Genomic DNA, 22,661 nt, shown 5'->3' on the forward strand with positions numbered 1-22,661 from the left:
TAGAACATTTCCAGCAAGTGAGGGGGAGTAATATTAAACTTAAATGTTTGGCCTAGGCTAAATTTAGAGTAAAGTAATATCAATACATCAAAATGGAGGATACTTCTGAAAGGGAAAACTCTTCTTGAAACAAAATGCTTGTATTAACCCAGTAATTCTGCTGGGAAAGGTTTTCCTCCCTCCTGCACTTACAGATGGGGGTTGTAGGGAGGCTGTACCAGAAACCACGGCCTCCAATTCCTGGGACAGGCTGGTTCTTTGCCCTTTATTGCTCAGTACCCCACGTCTATATGGGGCTTCCCTGGTGGCTCAGTGGTGAAGAACCTGCCTGCCAATGCAGGAGACGTGGGTTCAGTCCCTGGGTCAGGAAGATCCCCTGGAGAAGGAAACAGCAACCCACTCCAGTATTCTTGCCTGGAAAATTCCATGGACAGAAGAGCCTGGCAGGCCACAGTCCATGGGGTCACCAAAGAGTCTGACGTGACTTGGTGACTAAATGACAACTACATCTATATGTTATTTACCCAACACACCTCTTGTTCTTTTATTGCTTAATATTCTGCATCTGTGAACATAAGAAAGCTATTTTATGGGGCAACCCTCTTATTTTAGTAAAGTCTTGGGCTTTCTAAAAGGCCTTGTTTTCAGAGTGTGTAGGAGGGTTGAGGACCATCCTGTTATCTTATTAGGAACCTATAAATATCTCAGGGTTACCTCTACCCTGGAAACAGACTTTTAGGCAACTAGGCCAACTCACATTCTATTGGGGCAGTTAACAAGGCAGAAATGACTTCTATTACCCGATGATGGCAGGAGCTATCACTAAAGCTAGGACCTTCTGGAACACATCAAATGAGAAAAATTGCTGTTGGTTATAGTCAGGATTCAGGTTCAGAGCATTTCTACCCCTGACCTTCCTGTAGCTTGTCCCAGGTGCTCTGAGGCCTGTCCTGGAATCCCTCTGATGGTTGGCAGGAGCCTCTGTTCTGCCTCCCCAACCAGATACAGCCTGTTGGCGGGCTGGCTCTCCAAGCTCTTCTTTTCCGGTCTTTTGGTTTCTAAGTCTCTGCATTTTCAGTAGTTGGTTGACTCCTAGCAGGAGCCAAGACCTGATCTGGGAATGAAGCCAGGACGCAGGGCAGTCAAAAGGCAAAAACTGGCTGTGAAAATAGACCGAGTGCTTCCGCAGGGACTCTGGGGCGTTAGCAATGTTCTGGAAGCGAACCGCTTGTTTATTTTAGGGTCCGTGTTATCGATATATATAAACATGTTAGACAAATGATTGGGGCTCTGGAGGTAATGCAACTGTGAGCATATGTTGTCGAAGTTGCCAAGAACATCAGTGTGGGCAGTGGGATTCCACAGAAAGGAGTGAGAGGGAGCAGGGAGTACTTGTGTTTGCCTCTTGAGCATCGTCAAAGCGTATAGAGGGGGGATTTGTTTCAGTCTTACAAACCTTTTCTGTTGCTTTAATTTTTTAAATATAAGAAGGTTATAAGTAAAATAATTATTTTACCATTCACAGAAAAATCACAATTAACATTTTGGCTTAGTTTCTTTTATCTATATATTTATCATAAATTATACTTGAATTGCAAGTGTTTGATCATTATAGAAACTATGGAAAAATAAAAAATAGACAAAATTAAGATGATTTGTAGTTTTACTCATAACACTTCGGCATTTGCTGTGTATTGTTCTAAAATGTGTGTGTATGTGTGTGTGTACCATCTGTTAAAACGTATGCTATATATACTTTAATAAAATTGAGTCATAGTATTCAGCCTATTTTACAATCTTCCTTTTCTACTTAATGATTTATCTTGAACACTTTTCCATATTCTTGTAAAACATGACTTTTAATGATTAAATAATATTCCATCATATAGATGTACCGTAATTGACTGAACGGTTTTCTTATTTTGAATATTTAAGTGGTTTCATCTTTGTAGAATAGGAGGTGGCAGGAATTCAGCTTTTCTGCATGTGGTATCAGATGGACTTTCTAAAAATGACTCTTCATTCTGTCTGTTGCTTCCAGCTCCTGCTGTTTCTGGAAACTTGCTGTATCAACCATCTCTCCTTTTCTCATTAAGGGCATGAATCTTATCCTCTTATGGTAGAACTAAGAGTGTGGTTGCAACAAGGCCAGACAAACTCAAATTTAAATATTTTTTCAAGATTTATTTGCTTTTTACTTGAAGGATAATTGCTTTAAAGAATTTTGTTGTTTTCTGCCAAACATCAGCATGAATCAGCTACAGGTATACATATATCCCCTCCCTCTTAAACCTCCCTCCCATCTGAATTTAAATCTTACCCTGCCATTTGCCAGCTGTCAAAGACTGAATTACCTATTATTTAAAATTGAATTATTATGAGAATTACATGAGACAGTGTACCCAAATGTATGTAGCTGTTGAGCTGATAATAGTATTACTTACTGACTCTTCTTTGAGACATATCTGTTAAAATGCTTAACAGGGCAGACATTGTGATAGGTATTGAAGATACAAAGACGGGGAAAATAAGCATAGATCTAGCTTTGTGGCTGTAACAGTTCAGCATTATAGAAAATCATCAAACAATGAAGTTTTAAAAAATTCAAAATTGCAGCCGTACCACATGCTAGTAAGGAGAGAGACCTGGTTGTCATGAGCTCTGTCGTCCAGAATTTGTTATGGCCATAGGGGCTCTTGTGTGTTCTGGAAAGGGCTGCAGAAAGATTGGTATCCACCAGAAAATATTCTATTTGCTCTAAGATACCTTTTTTTTGGGTCTTCTCTCCCAAATGAGCAGAAACTGTATGAATGTGACTTTGCAGTGATAGGGTACAGGTGGCAACCAGCAGGACATGTCTTTAACTCTTTCTTGCCTATGTGGCATGGCCTTTGATGGCAGTATCTGTGTACTTACAGCCTTTGACACGTGCCCCCAGGATAGGCCTTTGTAATGTGCTTCTTTGCCGGATGCCTGTTGTCTCCTAACCTGTTTGCTCTGCCTCCCTGGCAATCTTGATATTGCCAGAGCTTAGCAGGGTACCTCGCTTATGGTTGATTCTCACAACACGCATGGCAGGTTGACTTAGGAGCAATATGATATCTCAGGGCAGAGTTGACAACACGTGCCCAGGACGATGTAGGAAAGAAGGAGGGGGTTTCTGGTCCCTGCATACACCAAAGCCCTAAGACAATTCCTTTGCCTTTAGCTTCAAGGGACTCTTGAGAGTCCCCTGGACCGCAAAGAGATCAAACCTGGCAATCTTAAAGGAAATCAGTCCTGAATATTCATTGGAAGGACTGATGATGAAGCTGAAACTCCAATACTCTGGCCACCTGATGTGAAGAACTGACTCATTGGAGAAGACCCTGATGCTGGAAAAGATTGAAGGCAGGAGGAAAGGTGATGACAGAGGATGAGATGGTTGGATGGCATCACCAACTTGATGGACATGAGTGTGAGCAAGCTCTGGGAGTTGGTGATGGACAGGGAAGCCTGGTGTGCTGCAGTCCATGGGGTCACAAAGATTCAAACATGCCTGAGTGACTGAACTGAACTGACCTGAAGTCAATTCCATGTGAAAAGGAGTGGGAAGAAAACGTCAAGGGGCAGCTGCTAGAAAAGGGTTCAGTGAAAAAGAGGAAGGGGGCTTTCCAGACAAGGAGACTTGATGTACTGCACAGGTAAGGAAGGATGAGTGACATGGCCTGAGATAGAAGTATTGAGGTATGGCTGTGCCAGCGGTAGGGAGAGGCAGGGGGAGGGTTGGTAGGTGGATAAAGAGGAGGTGACACTGGGAAAGTAGTTAGAGCTGGCTTGTGAAATGTCTTCTGTCATTTATGTTAGAAACAAATTAAAAGAAAGCACACACAGAGACTGGAGAAGAGCAGGGCTTAAAAAATACAATTTAAATACTGTTAATGATCTGACAGCAAAGAAAAATAACACAGCAAAACAAATCCTCCCAGATGTGATCAGCATGCTTAAGGATCTTTAACTTTACAAGCCATTCGGAAATAAAACTTCCCGGGTCTGACATCCTTGCTTGTGACCTTGTAATTGCAGAGCTAATAACTTTAATGCTTGAAAATAAAGGGGTCTTGAGACCAGAGAAATACAGTATCATCTTTTTTTTTTAATTTTTGGTTCATTCTCATATTTTTGTATTAAAATATATAAGCAATAAGATTTTATACTTTACTCCACAAATAAATTCCTGTTGTTAACAAATGTCTTCATATACAGGTTAAAAATATATTTGTATAAAATTTCAAGTTTATGCAAGAAAGAAGTTTATTACCTGAATAAATAGGTGTTCGATATGCTTGCTTCCATTCTGTATCTATGGATTACATATAGTTTTTGTGTGACTATGTTCCGATGTGTAGAACTGAGGTTCCCCCAGACTCACTTCATTATTTCTCTTCCTAATTCCTAGAAACACACGTAGGGCCTTGTATCTAATTTTGGTCTCTTCTCTGAGGATTAAGAATTCAGATGCAGACCTCAGTCAGAACAGATCACACCAACCAATGGACAGTCATATGGATTTTGCCACCAAGCATTCTGATTTGGTGCCAAACTTGCGGAAAATAGGTGTATGTATCAGAGTCCGAGAAAATAAATGTCTCACTCAAGTTAGGATAGTTTATTTGCAAGGGGCTAATTACAAAAGCTTAAAGGAGTAAAGGTCATATCAGAATTTATTAGAGCTGAGTAACCCCTTTCATTCCCAGTTTTGCATTTCATTGTCTATTTGGAAAACAAAATAACAGTGTACCTGCTTGCTTACATCACTTATTTATGTACAAGTAAACTGAATCAAAAAGGGGGAAATAAAAGACTAAAGAAACCTACCATAACAGTCAGAGTGTGTTGAAACCAAATCAGGGTTTTTTCCATTTAGAATACATTGCTTTACTTGCGAGCACAGGTAGAGAAAAGTAGCAAGTGCTTTCTCTGTTTACTAGACACCTCTACCTGCTGTTAGAATACACTGACAACATCTTCATTCTCCATTTCCAGCTCTGCAGGTGTGTCTGTTTTATTGATTGGCCGCCCACCAAATCAGGAGCTGATCTGCCTTATTGAAAAGTCCTGTTGTTCACAATATGTTTTCATTAGTTTATTAAGTGGTCTAAACATTTTGATTTTAAACTGCACTATAGTGGCTGCCCTGCCACTTCAAATTAGCTTGATCCTCATTCTCAGTCCTGACTCCACACATGGGCTTTTTATTGGCCAGGTGAATGCTGGAGTAGTTTTAGCTGCCCTTTTCCAAAGAGATGCCAGGCAGCACCAAACTAGCATACAGATGGCACTCGGAGACAGCAGGAGAGGGAGATGACAGTCTCTTCTGAAAGTTAGAGTGTTTCGCTTTTGTATTTACATGTTTGAATATAGTTGGAATTGGTTTTTATGTGTAGTGTGAGGTAGGGATCCAGAGTCACATTTTTATATGGAATGTTCCCCCAGCACCATTTACTGAATAGTTTACCCTTTCCCCACTGATTTGCAACACCATCTTTGTTAGCAATCACATTTTTTATGAGTGTTGGTCAAATTCTGAGTTCTAGATTGTGTTCTATTGGTCTGCTTTACTTTTTTTAAAAATCAACGTATAACATTTATATCAGTAAATTACTATCAGATCTCTAATCTTACTATTTTGTTGGGTACTGTTTTCTTTAATCATCGGTTTTATGGAATATTTTTCTGTTTTTGTTTTTTGCTGTTTTGTGAAACATTTTAAATTAGCTTATTTTCTATGAAAATACCTTGTTAGGATTTTGATTGGAATTACATAAATTTATAGATCAGTTTGGAAAGGATAAATATATGTAAATATTACCTTCCTGTCTATAAGCAGAATATGTTTGCCCATTATATGTCTTCTTTAGTACTTCACTGAAAAAGAAAGTGTTAGTTGTTCAGTCATGTCCAACTCTTTGCAACCCTATGGACTCTAGCCTGCCAGGCTCCTCTGTCCATGGGATTTTCCAGGCAAGAATGCTGGAGTGGGTTGCCATGTCCTTCACCAGGGAATCCTCCTGACTGAGGGATCAAACCCGCATCTTCCGTGTCTCCTGCACTGCACTGCTATTCTTTACCTGTTGAGTCATTGAGAAAGCCCAGTACTTCACTAAAGTGTTATAATTTTTCTATAAAATTATCACAGATTATGCCATTGATTGATTGATTCATTGATTATTTTCTTGGAAGACTTACTTTTCAAACCAGCAAATTTGCCAGCATGCTTGTCTCATTCTTGATTTTAAAGAAATTAAAAAAAAAATTATTATTGTAATGCTTACTGTAGGTTTTTCTAAATATGTTTTTTTAAATCAGGTTTGAGTAAGTTCTCTTCTAGAATTTATTTTTATTGAATAGATGTTAGATTTTATTGCATGGTTTAGCTTATCTGTTGACACAGTATTATCATTTTCTTCTTCTAACTTTATGTGGAAAATTTTACTAGCGATTTTATATATTAAAACACTATAATATCTCTAGGATTTAAACAGCAGTTTATTTCACTCCAGAGTTGTGTTTTTTCCACTACATTTTTGCATCTCTCAATAAAATCAACTCTTATTCCTTTTAGCTGCGTCCTGAGAGCTCCAGCCACAGGTTTGGCTAAAAAATAGGCATTTTTACTTTTTCAAAATATAATTTGGATGGATTTTTCTAATTTCTTATTTCACATCCTTTTTCTCAAGACATTTTTATTAAGCATAAATCTTTAGGCAACCAATAACCTTTAAAGGAATCAGTTAAAAATTAAAGTTATCTGGGAGCCAATATGTGGAAATATCATCTTTTAAATGCAATTTTTAAGAAGTTTAGAGCACATGTAATAAAAGAGTATGTTCTATGAGATGCTTTAGGAATAGAAGGTTTAGGATTATGATTTTAGACAGTTATTTTCTTAATAAAATCTTGTAGTCTTATTTAATGGATACAGACACTGGAAGATTCTCAGGGGTCTTAGGTGGATCTATACTACTTGCCTGAGATAGTAACTATGATTGTCACTGCAGCTGATTAATTTTCAGGAAAGAATTGCATCTCCACATTGCAGAGATATTGTTGCCATGGTGATGTTATGACATCAAGATTTGCACAGAGGGTGCTGCGGCTTTTTACCTATAGTTTATGGCATGAGCTGCATAAAAACAATTTTAGAACTATTTGAGGAAGATATATATATATATACATATATATATGTTAAAGCCAGGATGAGAGTATAAAGCTGTTCTTTAAGATAGTGACTGTGACTATCTTAGTTCCTTTTTCTATTTTGATGTACATTGTAATAACCTGATCATAAGTGAGAACATGAGAATTGAGAACTGTATACTTGCATTTTCATTAATTGAAGCTTTCAGTAAAGTACTTTCTTTCACTGAAAATGTAGTCTCTTATTCCTGTTGAGCAGGAGAATTGGAAGCATTGGAATGTGGAAAGAATATTGACTTTAGAATGAAAAATAGAAATTAAAGTTCAATCCCACTTTTTATTATGTGACTGCATTTAATCCCTCTGAATTTTGGTTTATCCTTCAAAAAAATGTGAATAATTTCTTTTGTTGAGAAGATTAAAAAAAAAAAGACTGTCTAGATATCAGGTTTCTGGTAACACACCACCCTGATTTACCTCTGGGGAAACTATTCTCTACTATCCTTAATCCATGCCAACAATTTTCTCAGACCTTGACTGAGATTGTAACTCATAACTTGTGACTCTTGGTCATAGCAAATGATCTTGAGTGGATTTATGACATAGGCCAGGCTGTTGAGAATCCTTCTTGAAACTTCTGTCAAATATATTGAGAGAACTGTACTCTTATCAGGTATAGATACTTAGCTGATAAGCTATAAACTTGAGTTGACCATATCTTGATTACCAGTTGAGGATATTCAGCCTGAAAATGAAGTTTATGCATATGAAACCACTAGGTGGTATTTCAAGGGCTCTGAGGAGCTCTGGTTCTTTATGTCTTAGCACAAAAAAATAATTCAGTGAGAGCCAAAGTGGTAGATAAGAAGTGATATTAGAATAGGATGCTTGTGAGGCATCCTACGGGAGAGGGGTGAAAGGATGCCATGTCTTGAGTACTTAGTGGGCTAGAGTTTTATAATCAAAAGAAAAGTGAAGAGGGAGAAAAGACTGCCTTCTTCCTCATTCTCAAGTGGACATCATGCTTCATCATCAGCTTTTCCTCCATCAGGAGAGGGGTTTTCTTGTCCCTACATGGTCAAGCGAGGACTATCATGGCACTATGGAAAAATTATTTCAGGTCTAAATACAATGAGGGTCTTTCACTCTGAAATGTTACCTTTCCATAAATTACTGTATTTTTATGTGTGAAGAGAGCATGCCCTAGCAATCATTAACTTACCAAACTCACTGGGTAGGGTGTGGGTCTCATGTTACCATTGTTTTATTGTTTTGGCGCATGTCTGATGCTTCTGTTGCATGGTTTTGTTGCTGAGCAAGCCTGCACAGTTTTGTGGTTGAGCAAACCTGCTTTCTTGAGTAATCATCAACTTATAGGGGCCTCCTGTACTTTCCTCTTTACTTACAATCCCCTAGAGATATTTACTATTTAATTACCTACTTTGTCCCTTCACTCTGTGCCTATCACATAGGGAAAGTGATCTGAGAAAGAAACACGGCACACTTTGACAACGTGAACTCAGCAACATCTGATCTTTAACTTTTCAAAAATTATGTGAGCTGATATATTGATTAAACCAAAATCAGTTGGTCTTCTATAGCTCAAAGCTAAAAATAATTCTGAATACCAGAACCATCAATATACTTACATATATGTTATTTTAAATTAAAACCTACTAAATAACTAAAATCTTTCTCATAACTAAAATGATCAAAGATTAGCTGTCCACTGACTTTGATGTCACATGCTGTTTAGATGTTTCTCAGTTGTTTTTTGTTGCTATTTTAATATTTCTGTTTCTGAATAATATATGAGGTCAGTTATTTGGTAAATATAATTGACTTTTTAAGTACTCTTTCTCTTTAATTTTTTTTGGTGGGGCTTATCTGTTTGCATTTTATTTATTTTTTAACAATAAGTAACAGAACCATGTGACTAGTGATATTGTTCACAGTGGGATCAATGGATGAGACTGGACTAAAGTTAGAAGTTTAAAGGTTATATGTTACATGTATGTGGAGAAGGAAGAGTCCTTGAAGGAGAATAAGAATGAAGGCAAAGTGTATAACTTCATAGAGTAAGGGAAGTAAATGAAACATGTCATGAATATGTTAATATTCTGCATATTTAAATGTAATACAGAGACCCAATAAATGGTGCCTGAAAATTTTCCCTTGAGATCAGCATTTACAAGGCTTTTAGTAATTAGTGAGAGCAATTCCATGATATTTATTGAGAAGCTCTATATCAGTGAAATGAAAAGAGTGGATATTAAAAAATGGGAGTTGAAAAGTAGAGATGACTCACTGAACAATCATGAATAGGATGAGAAGAAATACAGTGAAAATAGGAGACCATAGGATCAGGGAGAGTTTAAAATCTTTTCAGAAAGAAAGACCCTACATATACTGATAAGTGAAGGAGAAGAAGCCAGTTTAAAGGAGAGGTAATATATAAAAGAGGGAACTTGATAAAGTTAGTTCCCAGCTGAGAGAAAAATGAGTAAGTGCCAGAGAGCATATATAAATGTGTCAGCCTTGAACTGGCAAGATGCCACCTGTGAAATCAGGAGAAAGAAGGCCAAAAGTGTGTCTTAGTGTGCACCAGTATGTTGATTATAAATCAGAAAGCTGGGGCTGATTACCACTGTTAATATAAATTTTATGAGTGAAGTAGGAAGCAAGATTGTATATGAGAGAATGACATTTGGCTATGATAAAAGAGAAACAGAGCTGGATGTTTTTTAAAGATGGCAGGACGGATTTTATTCAGGCTACTGCAGCAGTGGAGAGACTTCAGTGTAAACTGAGCTATCTTTGCTGAAACAAAATGTGAGAGGCTTTTAAAATCCTGGAGTGTGCTAATGGAATGTAAGGGGGTGGATTGGTCAATGTGATTAGGGTAGCTGTGTTTGCTAACTGGCACCTAAAAATGTTAGGCTCCTACCCAGCACTGAAATTAGAAGACAGGGGCCTTATCTTTTTCGATGATCACATTTCAAAGATATGGCTCCCAGGTCCTTGAGAAAGACATTCCTGGGTTGTAGAAGATCTGTCTCAAAAGGATAGAGAGAAGATTTATAATTGTTAATTGTCTAGTAAATTCTCTAAGAAAAAGGAGATAAGAAGCTCATAGTGAGGACTTGACTGAAACTACCAGCAAATTCTTTTGGAGCATTGAGCTTTCTCAGGCAGGCATTTCAAAGGCATTTCATTAACCTAGGGACATGACCTTGAGCTGATAGAAGCCTTGCTAGAATTTAGCCAAGAATAGAGTGCTTGTCACCACATTGCTGTTTGACTTTCTCAAGGTCATATTGATGTGCATGATTCAGATGTACATCCAGGTGATAAAGTAGCAAGAGTGATACATAAACAAGAATAAGAAATTTCATAGAAAGCTCTCTAGACTGATTATATAAAAACTGACTCATCATATGAAAAACTGACAGAATGTTCAGTTTAGAGCCATATGGAAAAATGAAGCAAATAGGTAAAAATACACAGCTACATGACTAGAATCCTAAAAAAAAGAAAAGGTAGGACAGAGCTGCAAGTCAGGCATGACTCTCAGACTTTACCTGTAGCCTTCAACAAAGTCTCATAATACAGAATTGGTTATTTAATACCAGAGCATGTTATTTCATCATGCATTTAGTGTTTTAATCATCCATGAGGTTTATTAAATGCCTACTATATGCCAAGCACTGGTCTAAGGATGAAAAACTCAGTGTAAGTAGTTGTAACTATTAATTGTGTGCTGTATACATTTATGTTTAATATAACTGTCAGTAAACTGTATGTGATTCCATCCCTGAGGTTGTGAAGCTCTGTTAATAAGTATTTTTATTTTCCATAAAGTCCTGAATTCAAGGAGATCTTTTAGGTACTGTTAATGAGACATTTTTGAAATGGAGCAGATCCAACTGACATTTATAGGCAACACCATCATTCCTTTAATTGGGCAGAATACTTATACTGAAATGATTTCATAAAATCTTTGCTTTATGATGATGTTTAGAACATGTAACTAATGAATTCATGAAGTCAGTCATTTTAGTTCACTTGGGCTCCTGTAACAAAATACCATAGACTCTGTAACAATAGAAATTTATTTATCACAGTTCTAGAAGCTGGGGAGTCCAAAATCAAAGTCTTTCTTGGCTGATTCAGCGTCTGATGACGGCTGGCTTTCTGGTTCATAGACAGCCATCTTTTTGTTGTGTTCTACCTGGCATAAGAACAAAGGATCTCTCTGGGGTCCCTTTTCTAAGGGCACTAATTCCATTTATGAGGGCTCTGCCCTCAAGCCCTAGTCACATCTAAAAGGTCCCTCCTTCTAATACCACCACCTTTGGGGTTAGGATTTCAACATATGAAATTTGGGCTATAAGCATTCAGTCCCTAGCGTTTTGTGATGCTCTTCATTTGTTTAAACACAATTAAAATTTTACGGTGGACACTTCTTGTTTGTTTGTCTATTTATACTTATTTAACAATTTTTACAATTATTAATGATTCCATGAAATCCTGATGTTATAAACTTAGCTTGAATTTCAAGTCTATGAACTTGGTTAAGTTACTTAATTTACACATTTTAAAAAAGAGAGTTTTAGTATTTAGCTTGCTGAGTGGCATGGAGATTAAATGAAATTGTCTTTTAGGTTGTTCACACAGTCAAAGCCAGGCATATGCATGTACTAATATATGGATAGTTTTTCTTTAAGACATTTTTAGGTAGTATTTATATACCTGAGTAAATTGCTGAAGAGCTCATTGGAACTTTAAAGGATAGTCTTAGTAACTAATTTTCCCTACAACCCAAGCTTGCTCATGTAAAGGAAAAGTAAGATCTGATTCAGATGAACACACATGCAAGCACATCCAAGGCTCATGAACCTTGATTTCTGTTTAAATGCTGTGCCTCTCATTGGCTTATGCCTCTGACTCTCTGAGATGTTCATTTTTTGGTAGGAACTACTTGCCTGAAGTCATGTACAGAGAATTTATTCCCCATCGAGGTCATTTAGCAGGGGATATTTGAATCACAGCAACTTAAGGTTTCATTATTCCAAGTAATTTTGAATTTCAGATGGGAGCCTTGAAACTAAGAAACACTTATGAATTTTAAAAGAATTACTTTGCTGTTGCTTTTATAGTCACTGTAATAGGCAGTATTGTTAAGAGGAATTTGAACTAATTTGCATTAAAAAATGAGCTATTTCTATTTTACTCCCCTGAGGGACAAAAAAGATTGGGAAATAGCATAGGAGGGGGGAAAAGGAAGCTAGAATGGAGGGAAGATAGTAAAGCCAGGAGGCTAGAGCCCAGATTATACCTTTTTTTAAAAGTTGGAAATTGGTAATAAGAAGAAGGGGAAAGAAGACAAAAAGACTAAGGAAGGAGAAGGTGTTTGAGAAAAAGAGACTGCCTGATAAATGTTGTTGTTTGTGTTTCTGTGATATAAATATTTCTGATATCTCACATGTTTAGCAGAATTTGCTAGGTACACAAAAAACTGAGTGAATGAATTTTGTAGAAATTAAGGATGACTGTTGGTTTCCCTATTTGGATTGGCACCAGGCAACATGAAAACAACATGCAGGAGATGGAAGGGCTTCTCTAAACTGATTTAATATTGGGAGAAAAAGCTTGAAGTCAGATTTGCAAACATAAACTCCCGGGGATTTTCATAAATCCAAGAGAAGACAATGTGATTTTTTAAGTTTCTTGGAAGGGAGATCTAGTAAAATATTCTTGTAAGTCTTTTGAGCAGAAAAACCCCAAGTGACCTTTATGTTAACCCCAGGCTTTGTGCTGCCTGAAACCAGTAAGACTCCAAGAGTCACTGGGCATCTATTATTAATCTACTGCTGTTGGCAATGGCAGTCTGCTGGGGAACATTATTTAGAGAAAAGATCCTATTTCTTCCTCATATTTTGGCAGAAGACTAGTAGGAAAATTACGTGAAAAATGAAATGATTTAATATAAATGTTATATGATAAAGTGGCTTTTTTTGGATGACACTTGTATTATCAGGCTGAAAGTACAGGGTGGTGAGCTGGTATGAAAGTTTTCTTCTGTATTTCTTAAAATAATAAATTCAAAGTTATTTTTAAAGTAACTTAGTCACCCAGAATTTATTTCATTCCCAAAGGCAGTTCATAAATTAAGATTTATACTTAACATGCTGCTTTCTTAATTTGGAACACATTAGTATAAGAAAATGACACATTATTTTGGGGCTTCTAAATTAGCTCTTGCAGAAATGGTATTTTTATGCTCATATGAATGTTGTATGTCATTTTAATTTTTTTATTTTTGATATGTACATCTATAATATTGGTGATTAGAGAGAAATAAGAATAGGCAATGTGCTATCTAGTATTCTATCAATTTCAACTCTGTTTTACAATGTATTTACACACAGTGAGAACAGAAGGTAACAATGTAAAATACTATAAGACTTTGGCATGCATTTTGAATTATTGCTTAGGAATATTATAAATTAAACTATGCTTGATTTTACTTTAGCTTTGTGACATGATATGAAAATTTATAACTTTCAGTGATAAAAATAACTCAGTTGTGTATCATACATTATCTCATTTTTTTCTTCATAATGAGATTTGGAAACAAGCTCAGAAAAATAATGCTTCTTTTTTGGTCTGTGGCCTAATAGCTAACATACTGCCTCTTAAATTTTACAAGTGTAAGTATGCATAGAGTACATATTCATGATTTATTTTAATCTTCAAAAGAATTGATACATAGTTTGGAATAAGTACCCAGCAGAAATCAGTCAGAGTTGCATGATCTGAAGTATAATTTTATGCCATAAATACATTTTATTGGAGACTAAAGTATTAAGAAGTTCTTATATGCATTTAGAAATATATGTGGGTAATGATGTTTAATAGTTTGTCTGCTAAATTTAAGTACTGAAAATTATTAGCTTTAATTTTTTTCCCTCACTTGAATGCTGTAAATGAGCATGTACCACTCGCAGAACAATAACGCTAGTCACCATGCATTCATCAAAGTACTTAATGAACACAGTAAAACTAAATAAAATAAAGAAGAACCCTATATAGTCTTTATAATATTTTGATGTTATTTAAAAAATCTGAATATTTAAAATTAATAAAGTTGTGACATATAGCAAATAATTTGTACAGTTATTGATTTCACTTACTAGATGAATTGATTCTTTTTTAGTCTAAACTTAACATATTACCCTGAGTGCCTCACATCAAATTACAAACACGAATTGATGTTCTGAGCCAGTTATTTCCAGATTTTTAAATTTCACAGACTGGTGAAATTAAAAGGAAAACAAATCAAGAGGTTGGCACAGGTCTGTTAGTATTTCCTATTGCCAGTGAGAGCATTAAACAAAACAAAATTTGCAGTTATCATTATGTTATAAAAGAGAGGATACATGAATACCCCACCCCACCCCACCCTAAAAAAAGGCAAAAAGTTATAATCTCATATAGGAGACATCTTTGAGAAGGAAAGTTATAAAACAAATTATCTTTCTTGCTCTCATATTGATTTTTTTCATTTTTCATGCTATGAACTTCCAATCTCATGTTCAGAAAGCTTCATCTAAATGGGCATCCAGGGAATATGATTCTTGGCTCTTACCCAGACTCTGTTTTTATCTCCCTGGCCAGAGTCTTGGCATCATATCTCATTTCCGATAGCTGTTTGTGATGTCTTTCTACTGCATAATCCTTCTGATTCCACTCCTGGTTTTGGTGACCTAGGTTTTATATTGATATAAAGGTTTTGGGTTATGCACATGCCCTTGGCTTTGTCATTCTCTGTTGTTTAGGGTGAGGAATACCTGTGCTGTCCCATTGCCCCTTGAAATCCTCACCCTAACTATGATGTTTCCTACTAACTAAAAATTCAGACATGATTTTCCCCACCTGGGACAAATTTCAGTTCTGCTAGTTATGCGGCACTGTGCATATTTTCTTCCTGAATATTAATGCTTCCTTGCTGCCCTTGACATTTTTTAAAAAAGAATATATTTTGTTCAATTCTATGAAATACTTCACTAGTTGTCTTGAGTTTTGAAGATGTGTAGGACTTTTTTCATTACCTAAAAAATAATTTACTGAGGTGAACCTCACGAAGTTTCAAAATTACAGGAGGATATTTTGAGGATCCTCCAGCAGGTCACTTGGAGTTAAAGAGAACCATAGAGGACATTGTTCCACTATTCTACTCACAATGCACAGTGATAACAGCTGAATTAAATGGCCTCCCAACCTCTATCTGGATAGTTCTAATCATAAAGAGGTCATCACTGCATAAGAATGGACATCATCATTGGAAATTTCTTTCTTACAATGGCCTAAAGTCTGTAAGTCTGTATCTTTTCTTAATAATAGCCCTTGAGTAATTTGATTATAGCTGTTAAATTCTCCAGGAGTCTTTGCTCCTTCATGTTAAATATCCCTAATCCCTTCAACCATTTACATTTCATATGACATATTTTTCAAATCTTTAATCTCTCAGACTTAATTTTCCTATATATGTTGACTATTTTGACAGTGTCCCAATTCTCATTGACTCCCAAAGCTGGATACAAGCCCTGAAAAAACAACCTTACAAAACAGAGAATGATGGACTATTTCCTTTGGGTCATCTGGACAGAGTAATCCTGTTAACAGAATTGAGATTGGATTAGATTCTTTAAGGTGTTCACATGAATTTTTTGACCAATTAAAGACTTAATGGATTTAATCTTCAGATTTAATCTTTGCTGCTATTATTTCTAACCAGTTCTTGTACCTTTGAATTTCTGAAGCAAAATTTGAGGTTTTAGATTTATCTTTGTTAAAATTGACCTTGAAAATACATTTTACATTCACTGTAAGATGGAGATGTGTCACATTATGGAATGAGATCACTTTTTTTACATTTGATTTTTTAAATTTGTTTGGTAAAAAAGGGGTAAATTGAGGAAGAGAATTACTATCTATTGTTGAGAAAAAGTAAAATAGTAATGACAATGGTAATGATAATATTAAAAATTTTAAACACATTCTCTGTGTAGAAATTGACTGAATTGACCATAGTTATATTGAGAAGAGATCTACTGAGCACTTTTGTGTAGGAAAAATAAGAAGAGCTTATTGCCTTTGCCTTTCTGATTGTTCATTTCCACTTTGAATAGGCAGAAAATTGTTATCAATATAGAACTCTTTCTTTTTAAAAGACTATTTAATATTGGAGTATCTGATTAATAGTGTGATAGTTTCTGGGGCACAGCAGAGTAACTCAGCCATACACATATATGTATCCATTCTCCCACAAACTCCCCTCCCACCCAGGTGCAACATAACATTGAGCAGAGTTCCATGTGCTATACAGCAGGTCCTTGCTGGTTATCCCTTTTAAATACAGCAGTGTGTACATAACAATGTCAAACTCCCTAACTACCTCTTCTTCTCACCTCCCCCGCCCCTCACATAACCATAAGTTCCTTCTCTAAGTCTGTGAGTCTGTTTCTATTTTGTAAATAAGTTCATTTGTATCATTTCTTTTTAGATTCGGCATGTAAGGGATGTCATAAGATACTTCTCCTTCTCTGTCTTACTTCACTCAGTATGACCCTCTCTGTGTCCATCCATCTTGCTGCAGATGGCATTATTTTCATTTTAATGGCTGAGTAATATTCCATTGTACATAAGTACCACATCATCTTTATCCATTCCTCTGTCAGTGAACATTTAGATTGCTTCCATGTCTTGACTGTTGTAAACAGTTCTGCAGTGAACATTGGGGTGCGTGTATCATTTCGTACCATGTTTTTCTCTAGATATACGGTTGTGAGTGGGATTGCAGGATCATATTGTAGTTCTGTTTTTAGTTTTTTAAGGAACCTCCATATTGTTTTCCATAGTGAAACAAAAATGAAAGTGAAGTCACTCAGTCATGTCCAACTCTTTGCAACCCCATGGACTGTAGCCTACCATGCTCCTTCATCCATGGGATTTTTCAAGCAAGAGTACTGGAGTAGGTTGCCATTTCCTTCTCCAGAGGATCTTCCCAACCCAGGGATTGAACCCAGGTCTCCTGCATTGTAGCCAGACATTTTACTATCTGAGACACCAGGGAAGTCTAGATCATTCTCCATAGTGGCTGTACCAATTTACATTCCCACCAACAGTGTAGAAGAGTTCCTTAAATGATCATTTTAAATTTTATTTTTTATGATATATATTTCTATTTTCTATTACATATACATTCAACTTAGCTTTTAAAATAAATGTGTTAAACATTAAATTGAATTTGTTCAAGTACTGTATATTTGAGCCCTCCCACCAAGTCTATACTTTTTCATTAATTCATATTATTGGTATAGTTGTCTGAAAGTCATGAATCCAATTAAGTATATTTTATTATTCAGGCCATGCTTTTATACAAGGATATAATTGGAAACTTTATGTTTGTAGTCTAAAAGATAATGGTGTCCAATAGGCATCTCAAATATAAAATTACCCAATTCAGTACTTTTGCATATATTACACATTGCATATATTTTTATTTTCTATAAGTTCATTGGACTTGTGTTCTATTATAATCAAAATATAATATCTTTATCAAAATTGTGTTTTTATTAAGTATTCTCTAGAAAACAGAGCCCCAGGCAACAAAATGATGCCGCCTAACGAGATGCAAATACACATGTGGTGAGACAGAGGGAAAAAGAGAAGAGAGGCAAAGAAAGACATGAAACACAGTGAGCTGGAAACAGATCCAGCAGGTTGCTCAATGGGCATGTTTACTTGGTATTCACTGTTCGGAGGATCATAAAGAGGAGTCACATTTCAGTGTAGTCTATGGAAGAGAGTTAAAAGGGAGAGATGCATCTACCTAGCCCTGTGTTCTTCTGCTTTGCATTTGTTCAGGTTCAGCAACACCAAGTCCTCACATTCCTGCCAGTTCACCTACCATGTGCCTCCAGCTTCATTCTCACCTGGTAGATAGATCTGCACTAGCAGGTCCATGGCATCAAGTCTCAAACTTGGAAATAAACCCAGTATTAGCCTCCTCAGACTGCTGTAACAAAATACTGTAGACTGTGTGGCTTATGCTCAGTCATGTCTGACTCATTGTGGCCCCATGGACTGTAGCCTGCCAGGCTCCTCTGTCCATGGAATTTTCCAGACAAGAATACTGGAGTGGGTTGCCACTTTCTACTCCAGGGGATCATCCCAGACCAGGGATCAAACCTGTGTCTTTTGCATCTCCTATATTGACGGAGAGATTCTTTACCACTAGAGACCTGGGAAGCCCGAGAGAGTGGGTTACAGGACAGAAGTTTGTTTCTCACAGTTTTGAAGGCTGGGAATTCCAAGGTCAGGGTACCAGCACGGTTGTGTTCTGGTGAGAGCTCTCTTTATGGATTACAGATGGCTGCCTTCTTGCTGTGTCTTTACTTGGCAGATAGAGAGCTTGAGCTAGGTCTCTGGTGTCTCTTCTGTTAAGGGCAATAATCCCATTGTGAAGGGCCACCCTCAGCACCCCATCTGTATCTAATTACCTCTCAAAGCCCCATCTCCAGTTACATCAGGGCTTAAGGCTTCAGCATATGAGTTTGGGGGAGACACAGTTCATTTTACTGCATCGACACGTGCTCACCACCCACGTTCATGTTCTCCCCTCATTTAAGATACTTCCATTTCATCCCAACATCCCCCAAACTTTTAACTTGTTCTAGCAATCTACTCTAAAGTCAGGTTCAGAGTTTCGTCTGAATATCATCTAAATCAGATAGGGATGAGAATTAATATACAGTTCATCCTGAGGCAAAATTCTTCTCCAACTATGAACCTGTGAAACCAGACAAGTTATGTGCATCCAAGATACAATGAGGACAGGGATAGGATAAATATTCTCATCCAAAAGTGAAAAAATTGGAAGAAAGAATGAGCTGACAGGTCCCAACCAAGTCCCAAATCTAGCAAGGTGAGTTCCTTTAGATTGTAAGTCTCAAGAATAGTTCTCTGTGGTTTGATGCTCTGCCCATCAAACCCACTGAGGTGGCAACATCACCCCCATGGCTCTTTGGGGTGGCCCTGTCCCTCTGACTCAAAATTCAGCAAGAAACAATAAAAATAATACACATTGCTAATTGTGTAATCAGTGCAGTCTTTTGGAAGAGCCGCTTTGCAATGCAAATCAAAAGCCATGCAACTTTGCATATCCTTTGATTCAGTAATTCAAATTCTGGCTATTTTTAATAATGATACTTCTTTGGGCTTCTCTTGTGGCTCAGTTGGTAAAGAATCCACCTGCAAAGTGGGAGAGCTGGGTTCAATCCCTGGGTTGGGATGATTCCCCTGGAGAAGGGAAAGGCTACACACTCCAGTATTCTGGCCGGGAAAATTCCATGAACTCTCATAAGGTTTTGGACATAACTGAGTGACTTTCACTTTAATTGTACAAAATATTTCAATATAAGAATGTGTATCACAGTTTGTATATTATAATGAAAAAATGTATAAACCCCCAAAAAAACCCAAGATTGATGTAGTCATTCAGTAGACTAGAATGCAGCCAAAAGGAGTGACGATAGCATACTTAGATAATTTAATACCCTGAAAAAGATTCAACGTAAAATAAATGAATGAGGCAGTTACCAAACAATATTCCAATTATGGTAGATGCTATGAGTACCACAGCTGTATAACTTTACCCTCGCTATTTTTGGTGTATGCTTGATATACTTCCAGTTGCCAGCATCTGCTTCTCTCTGCTTGAGTTTTCTTCTTCCATGTGCTTATCAGGCCAGAGATGCTGAAGAATTATGCCCCCGGGTGAGCACTGGCACACATTGACGGAGTTCATGTATAAATAGCTCAGGTCACACCCCTTTGTTGAGACAACCTTGAGACCCTTGTCCTATACATACTGATCGTGGGAGTCTGAGTTCCTTCTTGGAATCGGCTCCTGTTGCCCACAGTGGTCACCTCCTGGTAACATCCTCTGAACTGGCTGCTTTCCCTTTTCTGTCTCACTCTTTTACGCTCCTACGTGGGTTTCCTGACATCATTCAAATGAACCACTACCACTCAAATCCTTATCTGAAGGTCTTCTTGTAGGGAAATCCAACCTAAAAACAAATTCAAACAGAATTTAAATTGAAAATTGTATATCTGTATAAATCTGATTGGAAATATGTAGATTGAATTAGCAATATTATTACTGGGGATGCTGAGACGATAGGTGGGTCTTTTCTTCCTTTTTACTTTTTTATACTATCTTTAATGAACCTAGAAGAAGGGAAAAAATAAAAGTTATTTTAAAGAAGAAAAATTAACAAATACTTTCTCCCCTGTTCACTTTTTCTCAGTCCCATCCTCATTTTAGTCCTTTCAAAGGAAAGCTCTTAATATGAGTTTCACTGATATATAGTGCAAAGACTTACTGCATAATTATATAATGGTTTTCACTCAAAGAAATATTAAAGGTAATACAGACTTCAAGCAGTTCCTTCAGCAACTCAATTTCAATTTTAAACTTTCAGTATTCTCTCTGCCTTGACTACATCTTTAAATATTTCAGAGCTAGGAAATTCTCTTTTTCACCAAAAGAGGGTTTGACCTGCAGAATTTTAGGTATAGATATTCATGAAGAATACTTTCCTCCTAGATTATATTATTTACCATGAAGCAATCCTAATTCCTTCCAGATGAAAAGGTATCAGCCCCTATGATGAACTTCAGAAATGGCCATTTTCACAAAAGCTGAAGGGCAGTTGTTTAACTATCACGTAATTCTATTTGTAGAGATGGAGAGAAAAGTAAATTCTCCAGGCAAAGCTTTGAACCTGTGAAATGAGAAGTGTAAAGAGTAGGAAAAGTCATTGACCCAAGTATCAGGAGACCTGATTTCATAACCTTGGACCAGCTAACTATTTGTTCAGATGTGAGTGTGGTAAAATTCAAGCAGAGAGAAAACGTTAAGTAAATGAAAGAAATGAATTCATGTCTACTGGGAACAGACAAGTTACAAAACAAGTAAAGTGATCAGACTTGGACTTTTTGTTTTCCCACATTTAAAAAAGACAGGGATATTGAGAAAGATGTCTACCTCAGAAAAGGTGGAGGAGGCGTGACTGATGGGTAACAAGTACACGTGGCCTCAGTTGTGAAGGTGTGGCGGGAACTGTGGGCTGTGGGTGATTGTGCTATTAATGTTAAGAGTTTGCTAGGGTTGCCACAATAAAATATCACAGACACAAACAACAGAAACTATTTTCTCCCAGCTCTTCAGACTGGAAGTCCAAGATCAGGGCTTCAGCAGCTGTGGCTCTCCTGCGTTCTCTCTCCTTGTCTTGCAGATGGCCTCCCCCTCACTGTTTCTCTGTGCACAGGTCCCTGGTGTCTCTCCTCCTTCTAGAGGAAAGCCAAGGAATGATAGTCTCAGGTTTTGAGAAACACTGAACTCTGTAATTCAATGATCCATTAAAATCTATTTTGAACCTTTGTGTTTTTCTTGATATAGCTTTAAAAATATAGATCTAACATTACGTTTCTATTTACCTGTCTGTTTTCTTTTGAATTGTAAATATAGAAATTTGCTAAAAATTGGATCCACTTAAAAGTAAGTTGACTATGAAACATCCACACAAGAAAACTGTTTACAGATTAGGGCAAAGGAAAAATGTGAGTAAATTCCCCAAAGTATAAATCCTGAACCTACTAAACAATAGGGCAAAAATCAATGACTGAAAGATGGTAAAAATGAAACAGCAAAGAGCAGGAAGACAGTAAAATAACCACAAGGAAACCATTTTTTTAAAGAAACTCTTCTTAAAGCCTAGGTTAAAATGGCAAGTTAAAAACTATGTGGTAGACAAGGGTAATTAAAAAAAAAAACTTTTCAGTTGTCATTCTTAGTTATTCTGAAATTAGGATATTACAGTTATAATAGTAGATTAATATTTATTAATAAATGATAGTAAAGACAAAACATTTTAAAATTTTGTTATTTTTTGAAAGAAAAATCAAAATATACAAGCTGTACATTCTGAGAGGGCAGATAAATTGAAATACTGAAGAAGTAAGAATAAAGAAATTAATGAAGGTAAGAGCAGAAATTAATGAAATGGAAATAAAAAATACTGTCATCAGAGTTTTTTATTTGAAAAGGCAGTCTAAGACAATACGAATATGCAACCTCAATAATGAGGCATTTACTGAGATAATAATTTCACCATTTTAAATGAATACTAGCTATACATTTGTACCAATGAATTTGAAAATATAAAAGATATAAATAAACTTCCTGAAAAAATAGCAATTTGGAGTCAAGAATAGGTAGAAACTATAAAGAAAGATAGTCAAAGGGCTCTTTTCCCCCACCTCCACTCTGATTTGTAGGCACAAGATTCAAATGTTTGGTAAGTAAATCCAATACAAACTTCAAAGCATAAGAAATTGAGATTTTTAAG

The 22,661-nt window shown here is 36.5% G+C and overlaps 1 pseudogene; it reads right to left on the minus strand.

Annotated features, from left to right (window-relative positions):
- Nucleotides 1-4,370: 4,370 nt before the first annotated feature.
- LOC133066831 (small ubiquitin-related modifier 2-like) overlaps nucleotides 4,371-22,661 on the minus strand; it is a 40,008-nt pseudogene continuing 21,717 nt past the window's right edge.

This window comes from Dama dama, chromosome 12, assembly GCF_033118175.1.
Source record: "Dama dama isolate Ldn47 chromosome 12, ASM3311817v1, whole genome shotgun sequence".
NCBI lineage: Eukaryota > Metazoa > Chordata > Mammalia > Artiodactyla > Cervidae > Dama > Dama dama.